The 13,258-nt window shown below is 39.8% G+C and overlaps 1 protein-coding gene across 11 annotated transcripts in view; it reads right to left on the reverse strand.

The window, feature by feature from the left end:
- TRPM3 (transient receptor potential cation channel subfamily M member 3) overlaps positions 1 to 13,258 on the reverse strand; it is a 608,524-nt gene that overhangs the window by 257,275 nt on the left and 337,991 nt on the right. The window lies entirely within an intron of this gene.

Below are 13,258 nucleotides of genomic sequence, written 5' to 3' on the forward strand. Positions count from 1 at the left end.
CTATATCCTTCATAGGTTGGCCATACACAACAATCATCTTGGTGACAACAAGGCAAATGACGCTTCTGTCCTGGACCCGTGCCAGTCTGGCTTCTGACCGGGTCACGGGACGGAGACGGTCTTGGTCGCCTTGGCAGATGACCTCCAACGGCAACTGGATCGAGGCGGTGTAGCGGTGCTGATGTTATTAGATCTGTCGGCTGCATTTGATACGGTCGACCATCAGCTACTAATCCACCGCCTTGCCGACATTGGGGTTAAGGGGTCTGCTTTACAATGGCTCTCCTCCTTCCTCATGGGTCGGGGACAAAGGGTGGCGATTGGGGGAGAATGATCCCAGAGGCACACACTAGATTGTGGGGTGCCTCAGGGAGCAGTCCTCTCCCCGATGTTATTTAACATATATATGCGCCCCCTTGCCCAGATTGCCAGGAGGTTTGGGCTGGGTTGCCATCAATATGCAGATGACACCCAGCTCTATCTGCTAATGGACGGCCGGCCCGCCTCCGCCCCGGGAGACCTGGATCGGGCGTTATGGGCTATCGCAACGTGGCTTAGACTGAGTGGGCTGAAGTTAAATCTGGCAAAGACAGAGGTTCTCTGTGTGGGTCGCAGCGCTCCAGGAGGGGAAATATCCCTCCCGACCTTCGACGGTGTGCAGCTAAAGGCGGCGCAGCGGGTGAAGAGTCTGGGTGTCCTGCTGGAGCCTTCATTATCAATGGAGGCCCAGATAACAGCCACTGCCAAGTCAGCATTCTTCCATCTGAGGCGGGCGAAGCAGTTGGGCCCTTTCCTGGAGCGTCGGGACCTAGCGACGGTGATCCATGCAACGGTCACCTCACGATTGGACTACTGTAATGCCCTCTACATGGGGCTGCCTCTGTGCCGGACCCGGAAACTACAACTAGTGCAGAACGCGGTGGCCAGGCTGCTGCTTGGTCTCCCAAGATGGGAACATGTACGGCCAGGGCTACGCGAGCTGCACTGGTTACCGATTGTATACCGGGTCCAGTACAAAGTGCTGGTTATTACCTTTAAAGCCCTATATGGCCGAGGACCGGCCTACCTGAAGGACCGTCTCTCCCCGTACGAGCCCCAGAGAGCACTGAGGTCAGTAGGAAAAAACAGACTGACTACCCCTGGGCCAAGAGAAGTTAAACTACAGAACACCCGCTCACGGGCCTTCTTGGCAGCGGCCCCATATCTCTGGAACCAACTCCCAGAGGAGGTGCGGGCCCTGCGGAACCTTGATCAGTTCGGCAGGGCCTGCAAGACCACTCTTTTTAAATTAGCTTTTATGAACAGCTGAAGTACAATTTTACAACGAAGAAAATCCGCCATTAGCACTAACTAGAATAGCGTCAATGATAATGTTATAGTTTGTTTTAATTAATGTTCTATTGGTTTTTAAGGTTAAATTAATGCTTAATTTAATGTTCTTAATGTAATTGTTTTATTAATGCACCATTGGTTACTATGTTGTTTATTAATGTTTATTTATTAATGTACCATTGGTCATTGTGTTGTTAGCCGCCCTGAGCCTGCTTCGGCGGGGGAGGGCGGGGTACAAATAAAATTGATTATTATTATTATTAAATGGCTGCTTCCTAGGCTTTCCATGTAGCGTTTTTGACCTCTTGGAGGGTGGGCTATCTTGATTTTCCACCCATGGCACCCTGAATACAATGAGCCTTTCTTGGAGGAGCCTCCAAGAAGGGGCCCTCTGCTTTTTCCTGCTGAGACCTCTTCTTCCTCCTGCTGGCCATCACTCTTTCCTTTGGTAGCAACATACTGGGGTGCACTCTTTGCACATACTAGGGATTTTGCACATACTCTGTGGATTTTCCTGGTCCATCCTCTCTGCAGCACTGCACAACAGACTATTCCACCTATTTTAAAATTTAACAACAGTTAATTCCTCAAAACATCCGCTTCTTGCTCACAACAAGCTAAGGGTTTCTGGAAAGTGGATTTTCTCTTGCCAGTTTACCACCCTAATCTGCTTCTGTTGGTAATCAAAAAAGGAGTCAATATGGTTGCTCTCAGTCATCTTCTCCCTCTACTCTGGTTTGCCTGGTGGTTTATGAATCAGAGGTGAACTAGGAAAGGCTTGATGTAATTAAAGGGCAGATCACTTTTGACTAGTACCAAACAAGACTATGGCATCTGCAAAACAGTCTTTTTGAGCTCCCATGGCACCTATGAAATTGCATCTAGCACAGCTGTTCTATGTGGTGAGTGCTCAATAGAGCCATGCAGTCTCCACCTAAAGTGTATTGTCTCTTGTGAATTTGCAGTCTACTCTTGCAGACAAAATAGTTAATAATTCTATCTTCTGTACAATATCCTGGTAGTCCCTAGGATACATAGCAGAATAATGAATGAACTATACAATTTGGAAATCACAATTTGAATATTGACATTGAGATCTTAGCAGATCGGTTTTCCCTAATTTGTTCAATACAATACAAAACAACTGTCTGAGAGACTGAGATATGTTCAAATCCAGTTTAGATGGCCTATATTCTTTGCTGGGTAGGTTAATATATACCTCATTCAGGAAAGTCAGGAAGTGGGGTAACCTTAAACAGAACCAAGGAGGACAAGATAAGCTACTAAACAGATGGAGCAGAAAGTATTTTAATAATTAAGCCAGAGCACCATGGTAGTTCAGATTGTTATTATTCAGGTCTCTGTGCAGACTGATTTCATTTTAGCCTGTACCACTAACCTCACTCTGGGCTCAGGCAACGCTACAGAAGAGCAAAAAATAATAATTCTAGTTCATGCAGTATGTTATATTTTGTAGAATAAGCAATCTGGTAGTTCTAACACAATAAAATAACTGCATCTTCCCAGAGGAAAGTATTCTTTCTGGAAAGACCAAATTACTTGTTCAGAGATAAACTGGAAGTTTTTGGAAACACACATATAAAACAGTGTTCTGTTAAAGATACATCAGTATCCAGCAGTGCCTAATGTTTTCCTTGGAAGTCTGGCCACAAGCAGATTTCCTTCCTTCTTTAATAAATGTGTGACTGCTGTAAAAAGAGATGATGTTTATGTTATATTAAAGAAGCATGATTTTTATAAACAAGACCTTTTTGTCATATTCTTTTATTCTGCAGACAGCAGTGAAATTTATTCTACCCTTCACCCATCACCAAAACTAACATGTAAGATTTTTACCCCATAGACATTTTTAAAAAATCCACCCTTATTTCTTACTCTGTGTTATTATTAACAATTTTGTGCCATGATCTCAAAAATGTTTGTTACTTTATCTTGTGATTATTTTTAGATTAAACAAGAGCATGGAGATTAATTTATAGTAATATTAGGAAGAATGTATTTTTGAGGGCAGAATGGGTGAAGCAATAAGAAAAAGACACACAAAGGAATTTCAGCATGAAGACATTGGATTAATATTCCGCCCTCCATTTAGAGTCTCAGAGCAGCTCACCATCTCCTTTATCTTCCTCCCCCACAACAAACACCCTGTGAGATGGGTGGGGCTGAGAGGACTCTCACAGCATCTGCCCTTTCAAGGACAACCTCTGCCAGAGCTATGGCTGCCCCAAGGCCATTCCAGCAGGTGCAAGTGAAGGAGTGGGGAATCAAACCCGGTTCTCCCAGATAAGAGACCACGCAAGTGGAGGAGTGGGGAAACAAATCCAGTTCTCCCAGATAAGAGACCACACACTTAACCACTACACCAAACTGGCTCTCTCCAATGGAATTATTTATGTGTCACAGAACTATCACTGAAAAAGGAAGCCGCATATAGATTTCCACTCTTTCCTTCTGTAAAATGAAGGTTTCAGTGTATCAATGGGGGGGGGGGGTCATAAATAACAGCACGCAAGTCATAAAGATGTTTAACCAAAACAGCAGAATGTATGTTTTGAACTGTTTAGAATCTGATCTGTGGAATGAACATGGTAAAAGCTATTTAACAGATAAAATCTTGTCATCCTGTCAAGAGTTGCTGGTACATGAACTGGAGGCCCCCTGGTTGTCTTCTAGTTCAATACTGAACCAATTCAGCCAACTGTCCCATGATGAGGTTGACAGTATGCCCACTACTTGTGTCCTTGACCCATGTCCTTTATGGCTGGTGAAAGCTCGTAGCAAAGGAATATGGGTTCCCCTGAGAGATGTCATCAACTTGTCTCTGAGTTCATGGACCTTCCCAGGGTTTCTGAAGGAAGGAGTGGGGAGATCCTATAGATCCAGCCAACTACCACCCAGTGTTGAATCTTTAGTTCCTGGGTAAGGTAGAAAAGAGTGGTAGCGGAGCAACTGCAGGTTTTCCTGAATGACTCCTTGATCCTGGACCCATTCCATTCCAGTTTCTCCCTGGTTATGGAAAGAAGACAGCACTAGTCACCCTCTCAGATGACCTCTGGAGATACCTGGATCAGGGCAGGTCAGTGCTGCTGTTGCTACTTGACTTGACAGCAGCATTTGACATGGTCAATTGTGATCTTATGGCCGGCACAGGATAAGTGGGACTGCCTTGAAGTGGCTTGTCTCCTTTCTCCATAGTTGGGGACAGAGGGTTGCATATTACCCAATAATATGTGGTGTCCCCCAAGGGGTAATCCTCTCCCTGATGTTATTCAAGATCTATATACATCCCCTTGTCCAGCTGGTTTGCCTGGGCTGATGACACCCAGCTATATCTGATGGTGGCTGGTTGGACTCCACCTCAGATGTTCTGACCAGGGCATTAAAGGCTGTGGCTGTCTAGTTGCATCAGAGTCAACTGAAACAGAATCTATTGATGATGGAGGTCTTGTGCCTGAGACATGGGGTAATGGGATCAGGAATCCATCTCCCAAGACTTGGCAGGGCACCACTGGTGCCTACTGCAACAATGAGGAGTGATGGTAGATGCCTCACTTTCAATGGAGGCTGAGGTCACAAACATAGTCTGATCAGCTTTTTACCATCTATAGCTGGTCAGGCAACTTATTCCCTATCTTCCTCTGCGACGTAGCCACGGTGATCCATGCAATGGTCACTTTCAGGTTAGATGAGTGCAACTTGCTCTATGCAGGACTTCCCGTGACCATGCTCTGGAAACATCAGCTGGTTCAAATGTGGCAGTGCGCCTGCTGACTGGGTTATCTTTGCAGGCACACATGCAGACAGTACTTTGTCAGCTGCCCTGGCTGCCAGTTGAGTACCAGATCAGGTTTAAGATTATGAAATTAGCCTTCAGAGCCCTATGTGGTCTGGGACCATCATATTTGCAGGACCGACTCTTCCTATATATTCCCTGGTGAGCCTTGCACTATTCTGAACAGTATCTTCTGGTGATCCCTGGCCTCGACTACATCTGTTTAGCCTCAACCAGGGTCAGGGTTTTTTCAGCTAGGGTTGCCAGCCTCCAGCTGTGACCTGGGGCTCTTCTGCTTTTACAACTGATCTCCAGCTGGAAGAGATCAGCTCTCCTGGAGAAAATGACTGCTTTGAAGTCTGGACTCCACGACATTGTACCATGCTGAGGTCCCTCCCCTCCCCAAATCCCACCTCTCTCAGATCCACTCCCAAAGTCTCCAGGTATTTTCCAACAAAGACCTGAAAACCCTATTTTCAAGTTTTCAAACAATTTTATTAGTAACATATGGTAGTATATTCAATTTCTTACATCATTAATCACTACTTTTTTTTCTATCCCATATATTACTTTCTACCCACCCCTCCCCCCATTACTTGACCACCGCCGGTGTACTATACTTAAAATATTAGTATTAAAGGTACCCTTAATTAATAAGAACCAAAATTCATATCCTCCTCCCTCTTATACTTAGTCATTATCAAAAATTGTCCAATGGCCTTTTATTTTCCACTCTTTTTCTACGTATCTTCTGAACTTTTCCACTCCATCTTAAATACTTCTAAATCATAGTCTCTTAAGGTTCTTATTAACTTGTCCATTTCACTCCATGTCATAACTTTTATAATCCAATCCCATTTCTCTGGTATTTTTTCTTGCTTCCACAACTGTGCATACAGTGTCCTAGCAGCTGAGAGCAAGTACCAGATTAAAGTCCTATCTTCTTTTGGAAATTTTTCCATTTGTAATCCCAACAGAAAAGTCTCTGCAACTTTGTTAAATTCGCATCCCAAGATCTTAGAAATCTCTTGTTGAATCATCTGCCAATACATTTTCGCTCTTTCACAAATCCATCACATATGGTAGAAAGAACCTTCATTTTTTTTACATTTCCAACATCTGTCTGGCATCTTATTACTCATGTTTGCCAATTTATTAATCTTTGCCATTTTATTATTCATCTTTGCCAACTTTTTAGGAGTCATATACCATCTATACATCACCTTAAAACAGTTTTCTTTTATACTCTGACATGTTGAGAGTTTCATAGAGTTCTTCCACAAATATTCCCGTGTATCCATTTGTATTTCTTTATTTACATTAATTGCCCACTTAATCGTTTGAGATTTCACTACTTCATCTTCCGTAGACCATTTTAAAAGTAACTTATAAATTTTCGAAATTAATTTTTCATTATCTGCAAGCAGAACTTTTTCCATTTCCGTTTGTTCTCGTCTTATTCCTTCAGTTTTAAGATCACTTTCCACCAAACTCTTTATTTGTTGCATTTGAAACCAATCATACTTATAATTCAGCTCCTCAGCAGTTTTCAACTCTATTTCACTGCTCTGTATTTTTAATAATTGATTGTATGACATCCATTTTCCCTCTCCTAACTCAGCTGTTATTTTTATTACTTCTGCAGGCACTATCCATCGTGGTTTTTTCTGATCACCATATTTCTTATACTTCATCCAGATATTTAGCAAGTTATTTCTTATGTAATGGTGAGAGAAAAAAAAATCCATCTTTTTCTTCCCATAGTACATATAAGCGTGCCAGCCGAATTAATTTCCATGACCTTCCAACATTAAAAGTTTTTTATTCAATAACATCACCCAATCTTTTATCCATACCAAACAAACTGCTTCATGATATAGTCTTAAATCCGGTAATTGGAATCCTCCTCTTTCTTTAGCGTCTGTTAAAACTTTCATTTTAATCCTTCGTTTCTTTCCAGCCCATATAAATTCTGAAATCTTTCTTTGCCATTTATTAAATTGTTTGCTGTCTTTCACACGGGATAGTTTGGAATAAATACATTATTCTCGGCAAAATGTTCATCTTAATTGCAGCTATTCTACCAAGCAATGACAAATTAAGCTTGTTCCACTTTATCATATCTTCATCCATTTTACACCATAACTTTTCATAATTATTTTTAAACAAATCAATGTTCTTCATTGTTATTTCCACACCCAAATATTTTACTTTAGAGGTAACCTCACATCCCATTAGCCTCTGCAGTTCCTTTTGTTTATTTACTTGCATATTTTTACATAAAAGTTTTGATTTTTCTTTATTAACATAAAGTCCTGCCAATTCTCCAAACTTTTGTATTTTAGCTAACTACAAAGGTGTTACTTGTATAGGACTTTCATTTATAAAATTATATCATCTGCAAATGCTCTATATTTATGGGTAAAACCTTTAATTCTCATTCCTTCTATTTCTTCATCATCTTGTATTTGCATCAATAAGATTTCAAGCCATTATAAACGACAATGGCGAAAGCGGACAACCTTGTCTTGTACCTTTGCTAATTTTCATTTCATCTGTGAGATCTGCATTTATACATAACCTTGCACGTTGTTCAGTATATACTGCCTTTATCATTCTTATAAAGTTTTCCCCCAACTTTATTTTTTCCATTACTGCAAACATAAAGTCCCAGTTCAGATTATCAAAAGCTTTCTCTGCATCCACAAAAAATAATGCAACTTCCTTCTCTGGATGCCTTTCATAATATTCTACAATATTTACAACATTTCTAATATTGTCTCTTATTTGCCTTTTGGGAAGAAAACCCGCTTGATCTTCCTTTATAAAATTTATTAAATATTAAGCCGTTCTGCTAGGATTCTTGTGTATATTTTATAATCATTATTCAATAATGAAATTGGTCTATAATTCTTTACATTCGTGACATCTCTATCTTCCTTTCGAATCAACGAAATTACAGCTTCTTTCCATGTATTGGGTATTTTCCCATTTAATCTTATCGCATTCATCAATTTTTGAAGTTTCGGTACTAATTCTTCTTTAAGCATTTTAAAAAAATTTGCCTTATATCCATCTGGTCCAGGTGCCTTTCCAAGTTTCATTACATTAATCGCTGCTTCAATTTCTATTTTTTCAATTGGATCATTCCAAATTTTTTCCATATATTCAGTTAAGTGCTATTTTAATCTTTTGCAAATATGTTTCGATCCTTTCTTTCTTTACTTTAACACCCTTAAATAAATTAGCATAATACTTAAAAAATTCTCTCTTTATTCCTTCTTGGTCCACCATCTCTTTTCCATCAAGCACAATTTTGTTAATAATTTTACTTTCTTTTTCTTCAGTTGCCAAGCCAAGTACTTTCCAGGTTTGTTTGCTCCCTCAAAAGATTTCTGTTGTAATTTTTTCAAATTCAATTCCATTTTCTTATTTAACAAATGTTCTTTTTCCCTGGCCTTTTTCTTAATTCACCTTCTTTTTTCTTAATTTCATTTTGAATGTCCAAGATCTATTTATCTTTTGCTGTCTTATCTTTATTATTCAGTGTTATTAATATTCCTCTCAATACTGCCTTATAGGAATCCCATACCGTCTGAAATTCTATATCTTCTCTATCATTAACTTGAAAATAAGCTTTAGTTTCCTTTTCTAAAGATGTCACTATTTCTTTATTTTGTAGTAAATCTTCATTTATTCTCCATCTTCTTGACTTGTTAGACAATTTTGTAATCCACATTATTGGGTTATGGTCAGCTCCTATTTTGGGTAAAATCTCTATCTTCTTTGTTATAAGTCCCAAATCTTTGAAACCCCACAACATGTCAATTCTAGGAAAAGCATTATGTATGGGGTATAGTCCCGTACTTCAGGATTGAACTTCTTCCATATATCCTCCAAATTCTCTTGTTTAACCAGCTCAAAAAAAGATTTTGGCAGTTTCCCTTCTTTATCAATTTTTTTCTTCCCAGATCTATCTATCGTGTTCTGAATTGTTCCATTAAAGTCCCCCATCAACAAAATTTGCTCATAAGTCACTTCATCAAGATGTTGCATAATATTTTTAAAGAAAATGTCCTTTGCAACATTTGGAGCATAAAGTCCCAACAATAAAGGTTTTTTTTAGCATTCAATAAAATTTCAACTACTATGTATCTTCCATCTTTATCTTTAAAAACCAATTTTGGGTCTAATTCTTTTTTAATATAAAAATTTACTTCTGTCTTCTTCTGTTCAGCCAATGTATAGAATTCTAGTGCCAATTGCTTATTCCATAAAAATTTATAATCCTTTTTGTCTAAAATGAACTTCTTGTAAACAAACTATATTACAATTTTTTTTTATCCAATGAAATGTTGCCCTTCTTTTTTGTGCTGAGTTTAGTCCATTTACATTCCAAGGTATCAATTTGTAATCCATCATGGTGCAAATTCTTTATTTTCTCCATAAAATCTACGCAGTCCCTGTGTGTTTGTAATTGTAATAGTTTTCCCTTGAAGTTCAAAACTCAAACCTTCAGGTATTATCCATCTGTATCTCATTCCATTGTCAAGTAATTTTTCTGTCAGTTTTTTATATGCATTCCTATCAGTTAACACTTGTCTTGGCAACTCTTTCATAATTCTTATTCTACTACCTTCCACTATCAATGTCTTTTCAAAATTTTTGTTCATGATTTTTCCCACCATTTCTTTTGTCATAAGAACATAAGAGAAGCCATGTTGGATCAGGCCAACAGCCCATCCAGTCCAACACTCTGTGTCACACAGTGGCAAAATTTTTTATATATACACACACACTGTGGCTAATAGCCACTGATGGACCTCTGCTCCATATTTTTATCTAAACCCCTCTTGAAGGTGGCTATACTTGTGGCCGCCACCACCTCCTGTGGCAGTGAATTCCACATGTTAATCACCCTTTGGGTGAAGAAGTACTTCCTTTTATCCGTTTTAACCTGTCTGCTCAGCAATTTCATCGAATGCCCACGAGTTCTTGTATTGTGAGAAAGGGAGAAAAGTACATCTTTCTCTACTTTCTCCATCCCATGCATTATCTTGTAAACCTCTATCATGTCACCCCGCAGTTGACGTTTCTCCAAGCTAAAGAGTCCCAAGCGTTTCAACCTTTCTTCATAGGGAAAGTGCTCCAGCCCGTTAATCATTCTAGTTGCCCTTCTCTGGAATTTCTCCAATGCTATAATATCCTTTTTGAGGTGCGGCGACCAGAACTGCACACAGTACTCCAAATGAGACCGCACCATCGATTTATACAGGGGCATTATGATACTGGCTGATTTGTTTTCAATTCCCTTCTTAATAATTCCCAGCATGGCGTTGGCCTTTTTTTATTGCAAACGCACACTGTCTTGACATTTTCAGTGAGTTATCTACCACAACCCCAAGATCTCTCTCTTGGTCAGTCTTTGCCAGTTCACAAGTTGCCCCATCAACTTGTATTTGTAGCTGGGGTTCTTGGCCCCAATGTGCATTACTTTGCACTTGGCCACATTGAACCGCATCTGCCACGTTGACACCCACTCACCCAGCCTCAACAGAACCTTTTGGAGTTCCTCACAATCCTCTCTGGTTCTCACCACCCTGAACAATTTAGTGTCATCTGCAAACTTGGCCACTTCACTGCTCACTCCCAACTCTAAATCATTTATGAACAAGTTAAAGAGCATGGGACCCAGTACCGAGCCCTGCGGCACCCCACTGCTTACTGTCCTCCACTGCAAATACTGCCCATTTATACTCACTCTCTGCTTCCTATTACTAAGCCAGTTTTTGATCCACAAGAGGACCTGTCCTTTTTCTCCATGACTCTCAAGCTTTCTAAGGAGCCTTTCATGAGGAACTTTATCAAAAGCTTTCTGGAAGTCAAGGTAAACAACATCTATCGGGTCTCCTTTGTCCACATGTTTGTTCACCCCCTCAAAGAAATGTAACAGGTTAGTGAGGCAAGATCTTCCCTTGCAGAACCCATGCTGAGTCTTCCTCAATAACCCGTGTTCATCAATGTGCCTGCTCATTCTGTCCTTGATAATGGTTTCTACCAACTTTCCCGGTATTGAAGTCAGACTGACTGGCCTGTAATTTCCCGGATCTCCTCTAGAACCCTTTTTAAAGATGGGGGTGACATTTGCTACCTTCCAGTCCTCAGGAACGGAGGCAGATTTCAATGAAAGATTACAGATTTTTGTTAGAAGATTTTTGTTTGTCATAAATCTTTTTGTTTGTCATAAATCTTATGACCACATCTCTTGGCAGATTGTTCTTTTTTGCATAGAATGAATTCACTCTAAACATATAATCATACATATTTCTATTCTCTTCAGGATCTTCCTCCAAAAATTCTGCAATTATTTTTATTATGTATTCTTTCAAATCAGATTCTTCATCTTCTAGTACACTTCTCAGATGAATCTGTGTCTCCATCAACTTGTAGTCATGTATTATAACTTTTTCTTGTAATTTTAACAAGGTGGAATCATGTGTTTTTACTCTCTCTTTCTCCTCTTGTACTTTTTTTGTTATTACTACAGTCTCATTTCTGAGATTCTCTATCTCTTCTTTTTATTTCTTTTTTTGTGTCCTCAATATCCTTCCTTATTTCTTTTTTAGAGGCAGTTATCATTTCTTTCACCCCCTTCATTATCCTGGCTTCCATTGCATCTAGTTGGGCTTGCATTTTCTCCATTGAAGCAGACCTAGTACGAATTTGCTTTGGGTCTGACATGTAAAAAAGATCGAAAATTTTTATCGCACCAAATTAAATTTGGACCATCAGTGAACCCAATTTCGCCATCTTCTGAGCCTCCCAGGCTCAGATATTAATATTTAAAGTTTTTATTTCCCCCAAAATGGCGGTCGCAACTTTTGCTTCACTTTAAAAAATTTCCTTCTTTTTCCTTTATCCAATTCAGATCTTCTTCACCACTGTCCAATAGTCATTTTAAAATTACCAACTCAATTAACTCCACCAATTTTTATTGTCCCAGTCACTTTAAAAACATTGTTAAAACTTTGTCCTCCCAACAGTGGCTGCCGATGTTTCTCTCTGATATTATAATTCTAGAGTATGCTGTTTACTTCTCTTACTTCCTTCTTCTTCCTCTGGTACTTCCTGCTTTTCCTGCCACCAAGTCTCGTTTCACTGGTAGAGAAGTCTCATGATGTCTGAAGTACTTCCTGTGTTGACTGTGAGTACTGCAGATCTATGATGATGGGGCTACTTCCTCAACCGCAGATAGACAAAACAATAAATTCCTTTCTCCTTTTAGCACTGTCTTTTAGATTTACAAAGTTCAAATTTAGCCCCTTTTTTTCTCCTCCTTTCAGGCTTCCATTATATCCAACTCCCACCTTTTAATTTTGTTTTGTTTAGCTTTAGTTAGTCCCGGAGTGAAAAGATAGCAATCAATACCTTTTTTTTTGTAGTTTATCCAAATCAACACCAGTCTTTTGTAGATTAGATGTTTAAAGTTGTAAAAGAAGACTTGGATCCTGTCGAGCTTAAGTCAAATAAATGACTCTGGAAACTTCTGTAGATGATGAATATGCAACTTCTCTATGGAGATCCCTCAAAGCCTCAAGGAGCCCCCTCCGGGATTCCCTTTCAGCCAAGGTAAGTCTCCTCAAAGTATCTGTGCATATCTTGGACAATTCTCTAGCTGAGAAAAGTAGGCAGAAGGCATTAGTTTGCCTTTTACTACCCTGAACAGAAGTCCCAGCCTGCCCCTATTAAGGAAAGCAGCTCAGCTCGCCATTTTCCAATCCTGGAAGTCCTGGAAACCCTATTTTCAGCTCTGGCTGCAGCCTGTTGGAACACTAAAAAATGAGACCAGGGCTTTGCGGAACTTATTACAGTTCTGCAAGGCCTGCAAAACAGAGTTGTTCCGCCAGGCCTTTGATTGAGGCAATGGGTTTCCAGTTATATTGGCCTCCCCTGCTCCATCCTGGCCCTTTTATTTCTTCTTGTTATTGATGCCTTACACCTACTCCTCAGACACCATCCAGACCCATCCAGGCATACACAAAGCATCCCCTGGGAGCTTCTGTAAATTTGCTTTTGCCATCATGTGGTTATTTTATTGGGTTCTAATTGTATTTTAAAATGTTTTTACTGTTT

This window comes from Heteronotia binoei, chromosome 4, assembly GCF_032191835.1.
Source record: "Heteronotia binoei isolate CCM8104 ecotype False Entrance Well chromosome 4, APGP_CSIRO_Hbin_v1, whole genome shotgun sequence".
Taxonomy (NCBI): Eukaryota; Metazoa; Chordata; class Lepidosauria; order Squamata; family Gekkonidae; genus Heteronotia; species Heteronotia binoei.